The sequence below is a fragment of the Gobius niger genome, assembly GCF_951799975.1.
Source record: "Gobius niger genome assembly, chromosome: 21".
Lineage (NCBI taxonomy): Eukaryota > Metazoa > Chordata > Actinopteri > Gobiiformes > Gobiidae > Gobius > Gobius niger.
The window spans coordinates 17,981,641-18,004,717 of NC_136872.1; the positions used below are offsets into that span (position 1 = coordinate 17,981,641).

The 23,077-nt window shown below is 41.6% G+C and overlaps 1 protein-coding gene across 8 annotated transcripts in view; it reads right to left on the reverse strand.

The window, feature by feature from the left end:
- The window catches only part of tox4b (TOX high mobility group box family member 4 b), a 206,392-nt gene that overhangs the window by 114,455 nt on the left and 68,860 nt on the right, over positions 1-23,077 (reverse strand). The window lies entirely within an intron of this gene.

A 23,077-nucleotide genomic window follows, 5' to 3' on the forward strand; every position in this document is an offset into this window, starting at 1 on the left:
CCTTGTCTAGAAGAGATAATCACACCGGCATAAACCAACTTTTCTGATATTTCTTAACAATATTTTTTTTACTTGAAAATGAGAAGAAACACTGACCTTGTGCAATTTATAGAAAACTCTTGAGTCTTTACTGGACAGTCTTAACCTGGCCCTGAGGGAAAACTAAAAAGAAAGAAGAAGAATTTTTAATAGAGAATCAGATCAAACACAATCAAATTTGAACCTGTCACAGCGAGAAGATGATTATCACAAATTGACCACCAGTGTGCAAAACTTGTCCTTGTCATTTTGCTGTTTGCAAACAGTGCATTAAAAGGCAAAGTATCACAATATTGGGAACAAAAGATAGTAAACAAGATATAGCCTACACTGTGACTCTTCTCTCAATAAAAACAGAACAAAAATCGTAAGTACTGGTGACGTCTTTCTTTGTAGTTGTTCAGTATTTTAAGGGGACATTTTTAAAACATCATTATCCTTATTGCAAGTATTAAAACAGCACAGTGAAATACACGTATAGCAGGAGCTACATCACATTAGATAAACAATCTCAAATACATTTCATAAAAGAGTATCATTGACCAGAGTGCATATACTAGATCACTGGACTCAAGTATTCATGTTATTAACATGGATTTGAAGTATCCTGGTTTTGTCAGTGTCCATGTAAAACACAGTATCTTCATTTCAGTTTCCTGGATAATCCAATATCACAGTTATTAGAAGCCAGGATACACTCACGGGGATATTCCCACAGTTCAACACTGCACAGACGTACTGAGCATGAGTGAACCTTTGAAATACAGCCAGAGCAGAAACTACCTTTTCTTTCACCTCTCAGATCTGTCGCTGCATGAAGCTGGCTCTAAAGTGTTCAGTGCTTCATAAAGTCGTTTAAGAGAAATGTCTGAAAAAGTAATTTGTCAATAACCCCACCTGACTCTGGAGTGGAGACTGACTATCCAGGATACTAAATAGATACAGACGGCATCTCGTCATAGAAGGGGGCGTGGCTTCACCGAGGAGGGAAATAGAATCTTTAGAGAAACATAATTTTTCACTCTTTTTAGCCATTTTCTGGTGGAATATGAACTTATTTATCACACATAAGTCCTAAAGGCAAGTGTAAATCGGGCCCATATGGATATTTTTTCACAGCAGATTGTTCAGTAGAAGTGAAAAAACGGCAGTTGTAGCTAGCGCTAGTTAACCGTTAGCATTAGTCCGATGCTAACATGTAGCATCATATTAGCATTCTCCGTTATTTATGTATTTATGGGCTGCTGAACCACTTTGCTCCTCTCCATGTCTTTGTATCTTTATTTAGTAGAAAACTTTATTCATAATTCAGCATTTGTTAAAGTAGTTTTTGAATAATTAGACAAAGTTTAGATATTTCTCCAAATTGTTTTCCCCCTTGACTGTTTTCAAACATGACCATATATGGGCGATTCCATGAGATGCCGTCTGTATCTATTGCTCATGTAAACAGGGATATTCTGGTTTCTCTAATAGAGTTCGGGAAAGTGATGTCCTATCGCTAAGCATTATGGGATTAGCAGCAATTAAACTAATGGGGATTGGGAATTGGGAATGGGAAGTTAAAATACTGGAGTAATAGTTCACATTAAAACACTTGGACACCACAGTGTGTTAGATGTATTTACCAGCAGTAACTCAGCAGCTAATGGAGTTGTTTCGCAGCTTTTTTTCTCCACTTTTTATCTGTTTTTAGCTAATGTAGTGAATGGAAATGTATGCTAACAGCTGCAAAGATGGCGGATCTCCATGGTAACTGTGGAATGGATCGAGTGCAGTGGGGAAAGAAACAGACTAGTAATGCCTGCAGCGAAAAGTAGCATATTGTTTGGGCGTAACTACTTGATAAATAGTTAGGTTAATAACTCTGAATAAGTCATCAGTTGCCCATTGTTGTTTGCTAAAACATGTACCTTAAACGTAGAGAAAAATCCATTGACCGTCATCAACTGTTAGCCAGGAAGCAAGGTGAATGATGCATTTAGGGTTCATCCATGAAAAATAATTATCAGAAACATTTCCAAAAAAACTTCTAGCAAAAGCATCAGGGTGCAAGAAAAAAAATTACCTCTTACAACCATGTGATTTTAAAATGATAGCATATCATCGTGTGCTGGAAAACAAACTTCAGTTGCGTGCTTAATACCGCCCTCTGGTGTTGATTGAACGCATCATCATACGGTCCTCTCATATTTCTGAACACCCGTCTACATAGCCTTAGCTTACAAATAAAAGAGACTTGTGTTTGTTTCCCAGAGACAAAGTTTTTTTTTTTTTTTTGGGGGGGGGGGGGTTGACCTTTTTTTTTATTATTGACAAATATACAAAATTAACACAAACAAGGCTCGAGGCTCAGGTGTGCAAGGCTTCAGTTTCCAGTGTAAACAAAAATACATAAAATTATAAAAATAAATAGTTTTACAGTGCAAATTCATTACATAGAATTTTGGTCTTCAGGGCTTTGGCATTTGTGCAATAATTCAAGGAGGTCACATAAGAGGACATTAGTGATTCAAATACAACAAGTTTTGGTTTTTGGTAGAGGTACTTACAGCTATGGATATGATACTTTGCCATTATTAATATTAAATTCATACTAAAAAGTTTATTTGGGGGTAGGTTTTTTTGATAAATACCAAACAAAATATCTTTAAGGTTGAGTTGTAAATCCCAGAGACAAAGTTAGGTGCAATAAAAAGGCCAAAACACACGATTGATATTTAATTACATGAGGAAAAGCACTTTCCCTTAATATGTTTTTGCAACAGTAGGTAGGAAATTCGCCACAAGAGCCATAATCTAAATAAAAACTAAGTTATATTCACACATTGTAGTCATTCCATAGATATAATAATTAGTTGTTATTATTAGTCATTCACAAAGGTGTGTGCATCTTTAGCAATCTGTAAAAGAAACAAAAATAAATCATGGTTACAATAAGAGATGCAAGAAAACTGGTGCATTACTTAAAGGGAGTTTAAAAATGTTAAACTTAAGTATTTTCCCCCAACATGTTTCAACTATGTCCTAATGTGTAGAATGAGCGCAGACCTGTTCACCACAACAAAAAGGCGTTAATTTGGTCCGAAGTGCCGTCATGCACGAGCTTAAAGGCATATTTCAAGATTTTTGACATAGGACCTCAATTCCTAGTTATCCAGAGTGTTGCTGATTTCTGGAGATATTTTTTTTTGTAATTCATGCAGTTCCTATATTTGAAGAGTTTCGTGGCGCTAGGCTTGTGCGAGGCTAGTGCATTTCTATGGTATCAGCTAGCCTGCATTAAAAACAGTCTGACCCCCTCCCTCCACAGAGCACCTGAGGCAAATCACTTATAACACCAGACTAACCATATAAATGTCTGTGTCGATAGAATATTTTTTGGAATATAACTGACCTGCTTCACATGAATCATCGCATTTTGAGGGACTATTTTCTAGCAGATCACTCCGCGCTGCGTAGCTTATACAACCACGAAGCTGATGCTGCTCAAATATAAGGTCTTTTAAATGCAAAATGGTTCAAATCACTCTATCGACACAGACATTTACATGGTTAGTCTGGCGTTACAAGTGATTTGCCTCAGGTGCTCTGTGGAGCGGGTCACACTGTTTTTAACGCAGGCTAGCTGATACCATAGAAATGTGCTAGCCTTGCATTAGCCTAGCGCCACGAAACTCTTCAAATATAAGAACCGCTTGAATTGCAAAAAAAAAATCTCCAGAAATCAGCAACACTCTGGATAACTAGGAAATGAGGCCCTATGTCAAAAATACTGAAATATCCCTGTAATATAGAAGGTGCAGTTTCACGCATGACCTGAGGTGGCAGTAGTGAGTATAAAATGGCGAACTTGAAATTAAACAGCAAAAAAAGAGCTGGGACAATACACTTTTGTCATGATACAATCACGATACACTTCATATAGTCATTATTTGTCTTTAGACCGGCTCCATGGGTCATAAGTTAAAGGCAGCAAGGCACTTTTTCATTATTTCACTGCCAAACGCGTACTAAATTAAAAAACATTTGATACATTGATAACCTTTGTATTTTGATATTATGATCTATGTTAGGATATTATTACCTGCACTACAATACGAGCTATTGATACGATACAGAAGAGGCGTATCATGATGTATCACAAAACGATGTATTGTCCCAATCCTAGTATTTCAAATTGCATAATGGTGCATGGTAACAATGTTTGCACCTGTTTTGGTCGCTTTGAGTTTCCGTTGTTTCACAGCACTCCTCAATGTCAATCTGACTTTATGGTCTTTAAACAGCATTTGCATCTAAACAAGAGATAAAGTCAAAGTATTTAGTTATAAAGGACTATGCTCCCATTATTTAATAGATTTTTACCTGTTGCTGGAGGGAGTTTTGTACATCTGAGACAGGAACATTTGAAGCCAGAACGATGTTGAACATTGTTTTCCAACTTGAAGCTATGGACACAGAAATCATTCAGAAAATAGCAATTTAAGCAGAAATTTAGACCTTAATTTGTTCTGCTTCAAAGTAGATCTACACCGGCTGACCAAAAACACAAGTTGCCACCTGGATTTAACTGACAGGTATAGTTTCAGCAACAATGTGCCAAAAGAATGAGATCAACTCACGACCTGAACAGCCTGAATGACCACGTTATTCCAGCATGAGATGTCATTTTCACACATGGATTGGCCACAGAGTCTAGATCTTGACCCCATTGAGAATCTTTAGGATGTGCTGGAGAAGGCTTTGCAAAGTGGTCACACTCTCCCATCATCAATACAAGATTTTAGTGAAAAATTAATGCAACACTGGATTTTGTTTGGAGTTTGTTTTTGGCCAGCCAGTGTAGTTCAGAGTAGACCTAGTTCTTTTCTTTTTAGTTCTAGCTCATTTGTAGCTCAGACTTACTGTAGCAGAGAAAGTGCAGTCTGGATTGACAACTGTATGTGTCCCAGTGTCGATAAAACATACGGAGAGAGGTGCAATTTTGAGGTCCGCCGTAGTTATCCGGGTTCCATTGATCCCAAACCCTGAATGCCCTGGGGGTTTGGTCGGACCACGCCCACTCGTCTCTGAACAGGCCGATCCAAACGCTGCTGCCCCCTGAGGTCCCGACGAGGCCCTGGATCTGGTCTGGGGTCTTCACTGTGACCAAGTCTGTGTAGGAGCCTCGGCAGAAAGACTGGGCTCCTCTCCACGTCAGAGTCGAAGGGTTGAGGAAAAAGCTTTCAACGCCATTTTCAACTGATGAAAAAGAAATGATTATAAATTCTGATAATACAGTGAGTTTTTAGATATTTAATTGTTTATGACAGAACATGTTAATGATCACATTGCTGTATCTGTTATTATTATAATCATTAAGCTGTATAAGCAAGAGGAGTTTGCATGTTCTCCTTGTGTTTGGGGTTTCCAAAGGTTCTCCTGTTTGCCCCATCATCCAAAAACATGGTTATGTCATTCAGTACAGTATTCTAAACCAAGGATGAATTGGTATTTAGAGGTATTTGGTTTTAATAACTGCCTCATACTTTGCTGGTTAGAAAATACATTGTTGATCAGATTGAAGGGGGGGGCAATCTTGTCTCTCAGCACCCCCTAGCCAAAATATCTTCCCACGGCCCTGAATCTAAGACAAAGATACAAATGCTGATGCCAATGGAACAAGCATAAAACCCACTTTGAAATCAGACAAATGAACTTGTACTTTTAAAAAGATTTGTTTTTCACTTTAAATTATACAATATAATCTGAATTAAGAGAATAATGACTTGTTCCATTGGCGATAAGATGTTTGATCTAAGACCAGAACAAATCTACTCAAACTTTATATTGAATCTCTTAATTCGAGTAGGTTTCTGTCATTTCTTCCTTAAAATTATTATTATTATTTTTCCAGTGCACTTTCTACAAATGCCAGAGTTGTACATGATATGACCTAATTGGGTTTATTAACAGTATTTCTCCTATTTAACCTAAAAATGTCAAAGTACTTTCTGACGTTGCCTTAAGACAATGAAACAAAACAATAAACAAAACAATGTAAAGTTCATGCAAATGTGGCATCCAGGAAACTAAGCAAGAGTTGGAGTTGAGGAAAGTATTTCCTGGATACGCACCAATTCAAACATTATTTCAAAGTGTCAAAACACTCACTCTTGTAACACAGCGATGCCTTCTGTCCACTACAATCTCCCGTTTTCCAGTCTCCCTCTGGGCCCATCCATACACAGTCCCCTCCCGACGAGCTCGGATCCAGAATGCGTCCCGAAACCCAGTCCTCGGCTCGGGTCCCGTCAGACCAGCCCCAGGACTTCAGGGTGGACCTCCACAGACCCACCCAGACTGTGGAGCTGTCGTCGTTGGGGAACATTTGGAGCATGGCCTGGTGCTCCTCCATGGTGTCCACTGTGGCCAAGTCCACGTAGTGAGACCTGCAGTAGCTCTGGGCTTCAGACCAGGTCTTAGCTATCGGGACAAGGTGGTACTTGTGGTGCACTGGGAAAGAATTAGAATTGGTTATTTGATTTCTGTTATGATTTTTTATGATCTGTGACGTCGTCAAAATCAAACATGTAAAAATAATGGCACAAAGTGTATTAAAAAAAAAAGAGAGATCTGATCATTGTTAGTGACTGGGTGTGTCCACACATTTGCCACATTAATCTTGCGGCTTAAAGTTGCATCTTTGAATAAAGACAGTTTTTATAATATTAAGTGGAAAATTTACATAGATAGAAAAAGGTTGCTTGTTTTACCTGGCACTGTCAAAATGTTGCCTTCAGTCCCAGTAACCAAGATGAACAACATGAAGAAAATACCTGCAGAAAAATAAGTAAATTAAAGCTCAAGTATTTGACTGACTATGAGGTTAAGACCTTTTTTTTAAATACCTGCGTCAACATTCATGGCTGAGGAGGAAGAAGAGAAAATAAAAACAGTATTCACAAGTTGGTCCGTCCAATTTCAAGTTATTAAATCAGGCTTTGAAAAACTTCGGGAAACATCAAAAAATACCTGAATGTGAAACTGCAGCTTTTCTTCCTAATGAGTGACAATGGAAATGGCTGAATATAGCTGGAGGTGGGATCTTGAAATATTTGAATGCAACTCAGTCATGACGTGCAGATGTGGCACACATTATTTGCATGGTGTTCACAGCACTGTAAATATGAAATTCTACTTCTGAACTTGCGTTGACTTTGATTTAGTCTCATTCCTCCCTTTAGGACAGTTTTGCAACTTCAGAATTCACAAAGCTTCTTGGATGGGAGGTGAAACGCAACTCAAAACAACAATATGAGCTCTCTTTTTCCTTCTTTTTTTTAAATGGTTGCTGCTATATTGCAGGCTTGCATCCCTGATACTTTATTCAAGATTCAAGGTTTTTTATTTGTCAAACCCTGTGAATGATTTGAAACTATGTTTCTCTCATCCTTGATTGTGGAGCGGCGGGAGGGGGAAGAGGGGTGGGAGGGAGGGCAGGGGAGATCACCTTCCCGATGGCCTTGTGTATGAAACTGTTCAGTCGACTGGAACTGACCCGTAGATTCCGCAGTCTCCTCCCTGAAGGCACAACCTTGAAGAGACTGTGTGATGGGTGTGAAGGGTCCCTGGTGATTCTGAAAGCTTTGCGGGTGAGACGGGTGGAGTACATGTCCTTAATAGAGGGGAGAGGGACACCGCAGATCTTCTCCGCTGCTCTCACGATGCACTGGAGGCTCCTTCGGCAGTGCTGGTGCCGTGCCACACAGTGATGGAGTCAGGGTGCTCTCTGTAGTCCCTCTGTAGAAGAACCACACAGTGATGGAGTCAGGGTGCTCTCTGTAGTCCCTCTGTAGAAGAACCACACAGTGATGGAGTCAGGGTGCTCTCTGTAGTCCCTCTATAGAAGTTGCACAGAACGGAGGCTGGGACTCTGACTCTTCTTAACTCAGTAGAGACGCTGATTACTTTTCTTGACCGGTGATGTAGTGTCCATGGTCCAGGAGAGCTTCTCTGTGATGTGCACACACAGGAGCTTAGTGATGGTCACCCTCTCCACTGCAGTGCTGTTGATTGTAAGAGGAGCATGCTGGACCCGCACATAAGGGGCTGGTGCAGTGTGACGACCCGGCAACGGAAAAATGGAAGAAAATGGATGGATGGATCAATTAAACATTTATATATAATATAAATACTATATGGGTTTGTGATGACGATCATATAATCAATAACAGTAATACTAACATTGTAATATATTGGGTATAAGAAGTAAAAACTTATACACTTGTTAAAAAGTGTAGCATATTGTGTATTGACTTAATGTAATGTAGCCAACTTAATTGTTTTATTACAATAAGACACCAAGGATTAAAGGGGCTTGATGCAAGTTAGCCATTTTATACTTACTACTGCCACCTCAGGTCATACGTGTAACTGCACCTTCTATATTAAGCTAAGTAACAGCTTTTTGAGTGACAGTGCAGGATTTTAGAGGCAGTTGTGGTGAACAGGTCTGAGCTCATTCTACACCTTAGGACATTGTTGGAAAATATAGCGGGATATTATATCATTTTAAAAATGTTAAACTCCGCATAGTCCCTTTAAACTAAGATATTGTAGTAACCGCATTATCTAAATATATGGATGGGGTGGGTGTGACTAAATCTGTCTTCTTTCCACTCCTTTCACACTTACGTGTTTTTTGCCAATTATAGGGCAAAGGAACTAATATGAAATTTAAAGTAAATTTTGGACAGATTCAGCCTATACCTTTGACTCTGTATTTGTTCTTGTACCTTGTTGACACCTTCACTTTCGATCACGGTGGCCTCTACAACGGTCCAGGCTCAATTGTTTTACAGGTTTTCTGGTGAGTCGTGAAAACCAACCAAACAATTGATCCTAGAGACCACTGTGATGGAAAAAAAGCGCCATGTTGACCACCCAAACAGCCACTGGGAAACTACAAGGTCAAATACGCACAAATATAAACTTTTTTTCCATATGAAAAGTTGCATAATGCACCTTTAACTATTTTTTCACTACATGTACTGGTTTTGCCACTTGTACTATCCCCAAACATCAACAAATATGTGAAAATTGCAATGCAAATTTAAAACAGTGCTGAAACTAAAGTGTTATTTATTCTCAATTCAAATTTTGTTCAAAGCTTTTTATTCTTGGGCTGGCGTCACTGTAGAACAAGCGCACAAACATGTGGAAAGGATGGAAACTGTAGGTAAATTATTTGCAAATGTTCCATAAAGTTTGCATTTGAGATGGAGTGAACGTCCGCGTGTGTGTAGGAAAATGTTTCCTTTGCATAAATTAAGGATTAACCGACTGGATAGGCTGCTTTAGGCTGACGGGGGCACAGGAGAGCAAAACAAAGCAACTTTATCAATCAAACTTTATTTTATTCACAATTAGACCAGAGAATCAACAATCTTGGCAGCAACAGAGAAATGCAACATGAGAATCAATAGGACAAAAACAAGATAGATCAGTTTGCAAGCATCATGCATTAAATGAAGTGTTTGAAAGAAGGCAATTTGAGTTCTAACATGGACTTGGAGGGCACCACCTCATGACATCAGCTGGTGGACCGCTGTGTTTTCTTTAGAAGCAGGTTGAATCTGAATATAGAGAATTACTTGCACTAAAGAAAAATGCCAGGCACAGTATGTCTTTCATGAAAGGATGTCATATAAGATGCTCAAAACATATTTAAGCTTCAATGTCTTCATCACACGTATCCTCTTTTTGGTTACGTCGTTGCCTTTTCTCCAGCGCAGTTTGAAATCCGATATCTGGTTCCTTCTGAGTTGGCTCTCCAGCTGAAAGAAAAATAATTCAGCTTTCAGAAGTTCTGCCATGAAATCAGCTCTTTACAAATGTGCATTGAACTTCTAGTGACAGAGGTAATAACACTTAACTGTGACTAACATAAATAATGCTTAAATACAAATGATAAGTCCAGGAGCGCTGCAAACAGGATTGTTGTGAGATCAGAATTTTCAGTCTGACAAAATGGGGAATCTGACCAACCATGTGGCAGTTTTGCAATGAGTCAGTAAAGACTAATAACAACTCTGCATTTTGAGAAAGAAGTGCTGTTACATACTTACAATTTTTAAAAACTCTGATGTTGTTTAGCTACGTTTCAGGATTTACATGTGATGAGCTGAAATGTGCTGTGCCTGATCCAATCCAAATGCTCTTCCTGACCTTCTTTATTTACAACGTATCCTGTTCAAAGTAATAGACTGCTAATAATTAGAATATCCAGCGGTTGGAGTTGCCCAAATCACATTGCACCAGCCACTCATGGCTCCTCCTGCAGGTGGTGGGTCCACTGGAGGGCGGCCTCACGATTGTCTCCAGGTCGTCTTGGTGAAAGCAAACAGGATTTCAAAGAATCATATGGAGTTCATCATTTCAAATTTCAGTAAACATTGATTTAACTTATTTGGTTGCACATGTTAAAACATAGTTTTATATTTTAGCTCCTTTAGTTCATTTAAACACTGGAGTTTGGTTTAATCAGGCTGTTTTCAGTTGTGTCAGTGGGCAGAGTAAACAAAACTAATGATAGTGGACAGAAAGTGGGGAAAAACGAGCAACAAAAGTGGTAGCTGAGTAGCTGAATGGTGTTGGCACTAATGTTTATCTCTTCCACACGTGCATTGGCAGGAGTGACAAAAAATGTGGGGGGGTTTGAAAGATCACAAAACTTTGAGCAGCAAACGACAACAAGACACTCTTCATGTCCACCTCCTTCTCCACAGTGTCCACAGTATTTGAAAGGTGTTTATTAAATTCTTCCTTGCTACTGCGGGAGTAAATGAAGACCGATTCTCTCCATTTCTACCCGAGACTGAAGACAATGATCCTGACTACGTGACTAGTGAGTTACTGTGGGAATGGCCGTCTAATTTCAGCCAAACAGGCCATTTGCCGTCCCGCTCTAAAAATGATCAGGGCAAAACCCGGTCACAGATATTGGGGACAAAAATGGCAACTCTATTTTAGAAATCTCCACATACCTAGTATTAGGCTTGTGCATTGGGTGAGCAACTCATGGTGTCTCGTGTTTTTTGCTACAGCTTCACCTTTTCCTGCCACATCAATAAACCTGTGGACGTCATATATTGGTCTTCAGAGTCCTGATGTCAAGAAGGAGTTTAGCTGACTGTCTAGTTATATACAGCACATATAGCGAGGGCAGTACAACTTAAGAATTTCTACTGTTAGAACAACAAAAGCACAACTAGTTTTCTTACAACTGAACATGTGGTAAGGCTGTGCAAAGGTTGTGGTAAGATTTGAATGCAATGTCCGAGTGGCATACAATATTTACATCAAGCATAACATCACTGCACAAAACACAGTGTAAAGCTGTTGAACTATTATGAATGTTTTTGTGTAATATTGCAAATTTCTCATAGCTTGGAAAGTTGTGAGATTTGCTTTAAAGATATTTTGACGAGCATGGGCTGTGCTTGTTTCCTGTATTATTCTTGGTTCCCTCATCTTTCTCTAATCCCTCAAAGGCCAGCAGATAAACCGTAGGTAAATAACTATACAAAAAGTCCATGTTTCCAGGTGCAAGGCAAATTTATTCAAAGGACAGTGAATACAAATGAAGAACTTTTATGACATAGTTAGACGAGTAAAAGAAAACAAAGTCAAGAAAACTGAGAGAAAACCAGGTATAATAAATGAAACTCTAGGAGCTGTATAACAATAGATGAAGGTACATAATAAAAAAACAATTTAAAGGATTTACAGATGTACAGATGCATAAAACAATCTGCTGCTAGACAGGGAAAGCCTTCAATACATACATGTATATCTGTTGATTTTATGTTTCTGAATGTTAAGCCTGAACATCCTCACACGTAGTTTCTTTGTCGGCGACTGTAGCCTGTTGTCGGAAAACCTTTCTGTCTTTGCCCCGTCTCCAGTGCAGTTTGAAATCCGACACCCGGTTTGCTTTGAGTAGTTTGTGCAGCTGAAGAGACAGAGAAATGAGAGAGTCAAAATGAACAGCAAAGGTTTCAGTTCTACCTGTGTCATGTAGAAATGTGTTTAATCTCATTGAGAGAAGAAACACATTTTTTTTTTGAATTTTCCTTCATAAAAATGTTATTTATCTTGTCTTTGTTGCACAGCACTGTGGTCAACTTTGTATTATTGTTAATAGTGCTTTATAAATAAACAGAATTGGAAAAAAATAATGTCATTACTATAACTTGTGAATTCATATGTGTCCATTTTTTTTTTGTATTGTTTTTAGGGTTTGATGTTGCTTCAAAACAACAATATATTGAAAATATATGAAAAGCATTAATTGTACACAAACGTACGTGTTGCAAGATATTGAAGTTGTACGTCGTTGACCGGAGATCTGCAGTTGTGGACAGTGTTATTTTCACCAAAGTCTTCTGAGTCTTCAAACCTGCAACAAAAGCATTGTGTGAACTAGTTTAAAACAAAGTGGGGCTAATAAAGAGACACATCACAAAACATTAAAATAGATACTGTTTGCTTTATTCATCATTCCTGGAGTCAAACTATAACCTGCCTATATACCAGCTGTGGGAAGTAGTGGGTCCTTAGGGCGCTCCAATGCACCCTATTAGTTGGACTAGACATTGCAATATGAGAAATAAGCACAGAAAGAAGCTCAGTATCATCCCTTGCCAAATTATGTTGTCATGGCTATTATGTCTGTTTTTACCATTTACCATCGGTCTAGTCTACAGAAATGTAGGATGTCTTGTAAAGTGCTCGCGTAAACCCAAGTAGGCTGATGTGTCCCTTTTAGGTAAACACTTAATATTGGGGGAGAAAAGCTATAAACCTAAAATGAAGCCTTGTGGGACTCCTGCACTGTAACAATGTTTCTATATGTGTTCCCCTCTGCTCACTCACCTCCTTCACAGACGAACGGCTTCGTTTCCTCACAGTCTGCTGCAGTCATCAGCCCATCAAGCTGAATCGCTGCACAGCTCCCCTCGCCTTCATCAACTTCAGCCCAGGATCGGTATGAAGTGACGCTGCCGGCAGACCACTCCCAGGCGTCGTTGAATAGACCGATCCACGCCTGAAATCCCCAAGGGACAAGAGCTTTGATTTCTGAGTTTATATCGAATGACTTCACAGCTACCAGGTCGATGTGATTAATTTGGCATTTCTCCTGGGCGCCTTCAAAATTCTCCAAAGTGCCGTAGTAATGAAAGGTCTCCTGTCCATCCCCATTCACTACAACGACAAAAGTAAAGTGCTCCATTATCTTTTTAATGTTGTGCACATTAAATAATCTCGTACAGCATATTGTTTTCTATGCTAACTTGTGGCCCGTTCACACATGGCTCTTGAAGACTGAGCCATTTCAAAACTATTGAATGTAATGTTTTTTGTGGTTTGCTGCAATGGGCCTCAAGATGGCGGTCAATGACATCATTGCAAACCCATGAATAGTGCACTTGCGTTCTTCTCTATTACTCACAATCATAGCAGATGTATTTATTTACGTCAGAGCAGTAGATGTCGTTCCATGTTCCGTCGGATGAAATCTCCACGCACCACTCATTGCCCCCCACATTATCAGGCGCTCCACTGGCCCAGGACTCGTACTGTTTCCAGAGATGAGGAATATTGAGTTACTTTATTGTGGATATTAAGACAAAGTACTGGATTTGTTAAATGTACCTTACAGGACAGAGAAACCCCAGCTAGCAAGTGCGCAGGAGCATGCGTCATTGCGCAGTACTTTAATGGGACTATATGCAAGTTGGTCATTTTTACTCACTACTGCCACCTCAGGTCTTATAGAACCTCAGGTTCTATATTAAGCTCGTGCATGACGGCACTTTGGACCCGAATTAACGCCATTTTAGTGACAGTGCAGGATTTTAGAGGCAGTTGTGGTCAATAGGTTTGGACTCATTTGACACATTGGAACATGTAGGGGGATAATTAACACTTAATTTTAACATTTTCAAACTACGTATAGCCTCTTTAAGGTTATGATAAGTGTAAAATATGTCTAAAAACATGTCCAGTGGCACAGAAGGATGAACAGAGAACAAATTACCCTACGGGGACAATGAAGTAAACCTTAACCTCAAAGGGCCTATCTCACCAGAGAGAGTCGCAGAAACAACACAGACTGATAGCATGCATACAAAGGGCCTGTCTCACCGGTCTTTTGGAGACTAGAGTCGCCGCTTGTCTCCGCTAGGGCTGGTGTAACGGTTTGCAGCGGGCGCCGGAACGTTTCTCATATTTCAAATCCAAAACTTGACAGGTATGCTCAGAGACCATGCGGAAACCTCTCTGAGACCATGTGGAGACCACATGGAGACTTTAAGTCTTCATGCAAACATCATTTTAACCGAGACTAACTGGAGACTCGCCTTATCTCCAAGAGACGTCTTGGAGAAATCTCCGTGACCAGCAGCAACTCGAGTCTCCAACTAGTCTCCGGGCCAGTGAGATAGGTCCTTTTGGGAAGTGTGAAACTCTTCCGACCTGCAAAGTCCCGCTACCGTCGGACCACCTCCACTGGCGTGTGTCTGTTCTCCTCAGGCCGATCCAGGAGCTCTGGGCCCCGGTCGGCTCCAGCAGGTCCTCAATGTTGAGGTGACTCTCATTGTGCAACACTGACGCCAGGCCCCAATGTTTGATACGGCAGTAGTTCTGAGCGTCATCCCAGGACATCGAGTGGCTGATGAAGTGGTACTCCAACGATGCTGCGCAACAAATAATTAATTTTCCTCCCGTCACACTCTGTGGTATGGCCACTTAAAGGTGTTTTGGGCAAACAGGACGTGCCCGCCATTCTGTGACAATAATCTCTCGACAAGTGCTTGATTTGTAGGTTCACTTTTGGGCTGTTGTGATGGATCAGGGTAACAGGTCAACAGTTATAGTGGCATTAAACACTATAATTATATATATACTGTATCATATATTATATAATTCACGCATTCAATTGAGGGTGTGTTGCCAAAGAAGAGAGGAACTATTTAGATCTAGTTGACCAAGGGTTAAAGAAATGTCCAGCAGGCGTCGAGGATCAGTGGTACGAGCATTAAGCATTACAACGAGCATTAAGAACCCAGAGGTGGTTAGTGGATAAAAGAAATTCAGTTGACTTAATTCTTCATAATGATTTTATATGTTTTTGAGATGTTCTTTGAAAATATTACAATTTTCACATTATTTCATTTTGAGTTTTTCATCATTTATGTTACAACTGAAACATGAATCAAACTTGTACTCATAACTTATTATTTTGATCAATACTTTTTTTACTTGAGTAAAATTATTTTGGCTACTCTACTCATCTGTTAAAAACAAAAAAGATCTGAGAAACAGTAGCTGTAAAGCTTAAAAAGAGACACGAGACACCGCCAACGCATTTCCACGTGCGTGGTCTTCCTCAATCCTCAGGGCAAACAGAGCAGGTGCACTTGATAGATTATATTTTAGACTATTTGTGTAAAGTCTGGCATGAAAACTTACTTGGTTCAGAAGCCACTGTTAAAATCAAAACGCCTAAAAAGACAAAACAGTTTAGGATTAGACCTGTCCAATGATGCAAATAATACTGAAACCACTAACCAGTGAGTAGAAAGAAAACTTGAATCTGCTCCATTCCTCTTTGTATCGCTGTAGAGTCAAGACTCCAACTGAGTGAAATGTTCAGATTGTGGACAGACGTCACTGTGGTTTAAGGGGAGTGGCACAGTTAATGAGAGAAATGTCTGCACGTTATGGTATCATCAGTAGAGGTTAAGGTGCTTTATTTGTCATCATACAACAACTATGCAACGCAATTTGTCCTCTGCTTTGGACATGATGCAGCTGAGACGACCCGTAAGGAGCAGTGGGCGGTGGCATTACTGCGTCCGTGGACCCATCTCCAGATGTGGAGCCAGGCTGATGGTCAGAATGACCCGGCTGGATAAGTTCTCGAATTGCAAATGGCTGCTTACCTCAAGGAGAAGTTCATTGACCTGAAGTGGCACCGTTGTCATATATTTAGAATGACAAGAAAACAGAAGTATTATGCACTTATCGACACAGGGCTTTGCAGTTCGTTGTTAAGAATTTCTATTGATAGAACAACAAAAGTACAACTAGTTTTCTTACAACTAAACACGTGACAGGCAAATGCTGTGGCTTAGTCCTATTCGAATGCAAGTCCATATTCAATGTCCGAGTGCTAACAATATAACACCACTGAACAAAACACAGTGTAAAGCTGTGTTGAGTTATCATGAATGTTTTTGTGTAATATTGCACATTTCATAGCTTGGAAAGTTGTGAGATTCACTTCAAAGATATTTTGAAGAGCATGGACTGTGCATGTTTGCTATTATTCTTGGTTCCCTCATCTTTCTCTAATCCCTCAAAGGCAAGCAAATAAACCGTAGGTAAATAACTATACAAAAAGTCCATGTTACCAGGTGCAAGGCAAATTTATTCAAAGGACAGTGAATACAAATGAAGAACTTTTATGGCATAGTTAGACGAGTAAAAGAAAACAAAGTCAAGAAAACTGAGAGAAAACCAGGCATAATAACAAGTTACTCAATCAGAATCAGAATTGGTGTATTGCCAGTGAACAGGTTCACAAACTAGGAATTTTCTTTGGGGCAATTGTGCAACATGGAAGATAAAACTTGGTAGGTAAATAGTAAACTATGAAACTCTAGGAGCTGTATAACAATAGATAAAGGTATATAATAAAAAAAACAATTTAAAGGATTTACAGATGTACAGATGCATAAAACAATCTGCTGCTAGACAGGGAAAGCCTTCAATACATACATGTATATCTGTTGATTTTATGTTTCTGAATGTTAAGCCTGAACATCCTCACACTTAGTTTCTTTGTCGGCGACTGTAGCCTGTTGTCGTTGGAAAACCTTTCTGTCTTTGCCCCTTCTCCAGTGCAGTTTGAAATCCGACACCCGGTTTGCTTTGAGAAGTTTGTGCAGCTGAAGAGACAGAGAAATGAGAGAGTCAAAATGAACAGCAAAGGTTTCAGTGTTTAATCTCTGAGAGAAGAACGTACGTGTTGTAAGACTTTGAAGTTGTACGTCTTTGACTGGAGATCTGCAGTTGTGGACAGTGTTATTTTCACCAACGTCCTCTGAGTCTTCAAACCTGCAACAAAAGCATTGTGTAAAACAAAGTGGGCCTATTAAAGAGAAACATCATAAAAAATAAAAAATAGATATTGTTTATTTTATTTACCATTCCTGGAGTCAGACTATAACCTGCCTATACAATCCACGTTCGAGAGTCAGAGCTGTGGGCACCCATTTGGATGGACTAAACTTTGCAATATGATGAGAAATAAGCACAGAAAAAGATTCTTGTCCGTCAGCATCATCAGTGACCAAATTATGTCAATCGGAAAATGTGAATATTGTTCAAAAGTGCATTTATTTCTGTTATTCAACTCAAAATGTGAAACTAATATATGATATAGACTCATAGCGGTACAGTGTAAAGTGACACATGTCAAGCCTTTGTTTGTTATATTTTAGATGATTATGGCTTACAGTCCATTTTCAAAATATTACAATTTTATGAGATTTTTTATTTGGGGTTTTTACAAGCTGAGATATAAGAATCAAAATGATAACAAATAAAGGCTATACATATCTCACTTTGCATGTAATGAGTCAATCATATATCAGTTTCACATGAAGCCAAACTACAGAAACCAATGCACATTATAACGATCCCCTCCTGGAACCGCCACCTTAACGTGGTGGAGGGGTTTGAGCACCTGAATGATCCTGGGAGCTCTGTTGTCGGGGGCTTTGTGCCCCTGGTAGGGTCTCCCATGGCAAACAGGTCCTCGGTGACGGGTCAGACAAAGAGCGGTTCAGAATGAGAGACCAACAGGCCCGGTTAAAATCGTGAGGCCGTCCTTCTGTGGACCCACCACCTGCAGGAGGAGCCATAAGGGCTGGTGCGATGTGATTTGGGCAGCTCCAACAGCTGCCCCCACGACCCAGCAACGGACAAGTGGAAGAAAATGGATGGATGGATGGATGGATGGATGGATGGATGGATGGATGGATGGATGGATGGATGGATGGATGGATGGATGGATTTTAACGATATTCAAATTTTCCGAGTTTCACCTGTAGACTGTTTCATAATTTCAAAATAATTGTAGATCACCCGTGTAATTAATAGCTCTACAGAAATGTACAATATCTTGTAAAGTGCTTGCGTAAACCCAAGAAGGTTGATGTATCCCTTTTAGGAAAACACTTAATATTGGGGGAGAAAAACTGTGGACCGAAAATAAAAGCTTGCGGGACTCCAGCCCTGTAACATTGCTTTTATACTGTATATGCTCTCTTCTCCTCACTCACCTCCTTCACAGAAAAACGGCCTTGCTTCCTCACAGTCTTCTGTGCTCATCAATCCGTCGATCCCAATCGCTGCACAGCTCCCCTCGCCTTCACCGGATTCAGCCCAGAATCTGTACGAAGTGTCGCTGCCGCCAGACCACTCCCAGGAGTCACTGAAAAGGCCGATCCACGCCTGGTATCCAGCGGGCATCAGCTCCTTGAAGGCTGAAGTTATTCCATATGATCCCACAGTTACCAGGTCTGAGTGATGTCTGCGGCACGTGTCCTGCGCGCCTCTCCAGTCCGTCAAAGAGCTGTAGTGAAGAAACCTCACCAGGCTTGTCCCGTTCACTTCAAAAGGGAGACAAGAAAATAGTTAATTGCCTTAAAGGGACTATACGGAGTTTAAAATTGTTCAATTTAAGTATTTCCCCCCCCCTACATGTTTCAACAATGTCCTTATGTGTAGAATGAGCCCAGACATATTCATCACAACTGCCTCTAATAGTGCCATCATGCCCGAGCTTGATATAGAAGGTGCGGTTACACGTATGACCAGAGGTGGCAGTAGTGAGTATAAAATGGCTAACTTGCATTTAGCCCCTTTAAAGGAACAGGCCATCGTTTTTCCATACTGAGATATGTTCTTACCTGAGCTTAGACGAGCTGATACGTACCTGTCTGGTCTTTGTCCGTGCCCTCAGTGGCACAAAACAACCAAAGATGTTGTTAGCATTTGGCCTCTCCCAACATATTCCTATAGCTCCAAACGGGGGTGAAGTTGGAAGCTTCCACGCTCTTCCACAGGCACAAAGACCAGACAGGTACACATCAACACATCTAAGCTCAGGTAAGAACATATCTCAGTATGGAAAAACGGTGGCCTGTTCCTTTAAATCATCTGTAAAGTGCATGTTTTTCCATTAGCTTGAATTCATTGTCTATCTATGATATGCAATCCTGGTAAATGCAGACTATGAATTAGCATGTTGTAATAAAAATACAAGGAGAAGATTGTAGTAGTTTATTGCTTTGAAACCGTCCTCAAAACGTTGGTCATTGATATCCTTTTGAAACTAATGACATGTTATCTTCTTACACTCACATTCATAGCAGATGAATCCATTGGGGTCTGTACAGGAGACATCGTTCCACGCCCCGCTCGGCCGTACCTCCACGCACCACGAACTCCCGTCCTCATTATTAGGCTCGTCGACGTCCCAGCCCACATACTGTAAAAAGACAGGGACATTATTACGAGGCAATAATCTTGTTTTGTTGTTTTGTGAATGAACACTTGCGTCAATCTGTGTGAAGTCACAGCATAGAATGGCATTGATGATTCAGCTTAGATAGAATACAATGTATGTGTGCATCCTATTGGTTGTGAAGAGTGAAGAGAGACATGCGGTCACAATGTCACCCCCTCCCCCTCTCTACACAACCTCGGCATCATAATGGACTCTCTCATACCAAACACACATTAACCATATCACTAAAACATCCTTCTTTCACCTCCGCAACATTGCCCGCCTCCGCCCCTCCCTTACCCAGTCAACAGCTGAAATCCTCATCCATGCTTTCATCACTTCCAGACTCGACTCCTGAAATAGCCTCCTCTACGGACTTCCCATCACTCATCTCCAAAAACTGCAATACATCCAGAACTCCAGAGAACACATCACCCCCGTCCTTCAGCAGCTCCCCCATATTCAACACAAGCTCCTCCTCCTCACCTACAAATCCCTCCATAACCTGACCCCGCCCTACCTCACCGAGCTCCCTGCAACAACACCAACCCACCCGCCGCCTCCGCTCAGCTGACTCCAACCGCCTCACTCCCATCACCCGCACCAACCGCCGGACCTTTAGGGGACCGAGCCTTCGCCATCGCCGCCCCCACCCTTTGGAACTCACTCCCACAGTCCATTAGAAACTGGGACTCACTACATGTTATTATGTAGTTATTATGGAGACGCCTCCGATCTTTCGTCACCAGCCGAGTAACCAACCACTGCTCCTCAGCAGAACCCCCTCCCCACTGATGCCACAGACAGCGTGTGGAGGGGGCGTGTCAGAAAGGGTCAGAGGTTCTTAAAGAGACAGACGCCTATTTCAAGACATTCACTACAGCCATTTTGAGAGAGCAATTTTATACAAGGCAGTTATTCTAATTTACTGCATTTACAGACAACAGAAGGTTTCGTCATCATTGTAGTGTGATATAGACTGGTGCTAAGTGATTGAAAAAAGCATAATACCCCCTCTTTAAAACCCTTTTTTGTTTTGTTTTATCCCCCATGTAAAGCGTCTTTGAGTGTCCAAAGAGGCGCTACACAAGTTTGATGTGTTAATATTATTATTAAAAGCGCCAGAGCTGAGTGTAAACTCACAATGACCAGACTATAGTAAAGTGTTTAAGTGCTGAAGCCTAAACCTTTCAGCCATTGCACAACCCTGCAATGTAACAATAAAGCAAAAAGTCTGGCCACTCGACTCACCTCTGACCCCAAAGTCCCGCTCCCGTCGGACCACCTCCACCGACGGGTCCCTGTTTTCCTCAGGCCGATCCAGGAGCTGTGGGCCTTGGTCAGCTCCAGCAGGTCGTACATGCGCCTGTGGTCCTGCATGTCCCGCACTGTGGCCAGATCCGTGTGTTTGACGCGGCAGTAGCTCTGAGCGTCCGCCCACGACATGGGCTCGTTTATGAAGTGGTACCCCAAAGATACTGTGTCACAAAAGCAGTTTACAGAGGAGGAAAAGAAGCCTCTGGAGAAAAGAGGTCCAAATTAAGTTGCTTTAACGGTTTTATTTTATTTGAGTCTTGATATAAATGACCATACTCTAAATGTCCCTCAGTACAAAAGTTCACTGTCCTAACTTCTTGCACCAAGTACCACCTTATCAAAGAGCTTCTGAATCTGTTCCAAACCAGGACAAAAACAGAAAATAACCAGGTTCTGATGACAAATGAGTGGCCAACCTGTGGGTGCTTCAGGCCTGTAGAGGGTGAGCACTTTGCATGGGTTATATTTAATATCTTAAGGGGTTAAGAGGGTAAATATAACCCCCGCCTTGACCAAGTGCATTTTCTGCGGTTTGTCTTTACCCAAATATAAACCTCACAGCCTATAGGCCTGAGTAACGCCTCATTTGAAAGCTAAGACCTACAAAACTCATCGCAATGGATCTTTTCTTCACGTTGTTGTTGTTGTGCTCTGCCACATCTACAACCTGAGCCTCAGCCTGGAGAAGGTCCCCGTCCTGTGGAAGACCTCCTGTCTGATTCCAGTTCCTAAAACAGCGCACGCCAGGGAACCGGCCCACTACAGACCAGTCGCCCTGACCTCCCACCTGATGAAGACGATGGAGCGGCTCATCCTCACCCACCTCCGCTCTGTGGTAAGCCCCACCCTTGACCCGCTGCAGTTTGCTTACAGACCCAACATCGGAGTGGAGGACGCTGTCATCTACCTGTCGGAGCGGGCGCTCACGCACCTGGAGCACGCCGGGAACGCTGTGAGGGTCATGTTCTTTGACTTCTCCAGTGCCTTCAACACCATCAGGCCGGCGCTGCTGCGGGGGAAGCTGGAGGACGCGGGAGTGGATGAACTCACCGCATGGACCATCGACTACCTCACGGACCGACCACAGTATGTGCGGCTGCGCAGCTGTGAGTCTGAGGTGGTCGTCTGCAGCACTGGGGCCCCTCAGGGCACCGTCCTCTCACCGTTTCTCTTCACCATCTATACATCGGACTTCACATACAACACGGACAGTTGTCATCTCCAGAAGTTCTCCGACGACTCCGCCATCGTGGGCTGTGTGTCTAAGGGGAACGACCTGGAGTACCGGTCAGTCATCATAGACTTTGTGGACTGGTGTGAGCGCAACCACCTGTGCTTAAACATCAGTAAGACGAAGGAGATGGTGATCGACTTCACGAGGAAGCCACTACCGCACACACCGCTGAACATCCAGGGGGAGGACATTGAGGAGGTGGACAGTTTCAAGTACCTGGGTGTTCACCTCAACAATAAACTGGACTGGTCCCACAACACCAACGCCCTGCACAAGAAGGGCCAAAGTCGCCTCCACCTTCTGAGGAGACTGAGGTCGTTCGGAGTGAGCAGGCCTCTGCTCAGGACTTTTTATGACTCTGTGGTGGCCTCTGCTCTCCACTACGCTGCCGTGTGCTGGGCCCCGGGCAGCACAGAGCGGGACAAGAACAGACTGAACAAGCTGGTCAGGAGGGCCAGCTCCGCCTTGGGCTGCCCCCTGGACTCTGTGGAGGAGGTGAGGGACAGGAGGGTGTTAGCCAAGCTCACCTCCATCATGGACAACACCTCCCACCCACTGCACGGGACTGTAGAAGAGCTGAGCAGCTCTCTCAGTGGCAGACTGAGACACCCTCAGTGCAGGACGGAGCGCTACCGCAAAGCCTTCATCCCCACTGCTGTCAGACTGTACAATAAGACTGTGAAGTAACGCCGACTGTAACAAGTGAATTTCTCCTTTGTGAGATTAATAAAGGTTTATCTTATCTTTATCTTATCTTATCTTTTTGTCCCTTTCTTGTTGCTCTTTTTTGAAACTTTTTTCAAGAAGCTCTAGGATTTGCTGGAGAAAATGTGCTGGTGTTAAGAAAAAAACACTGGGTA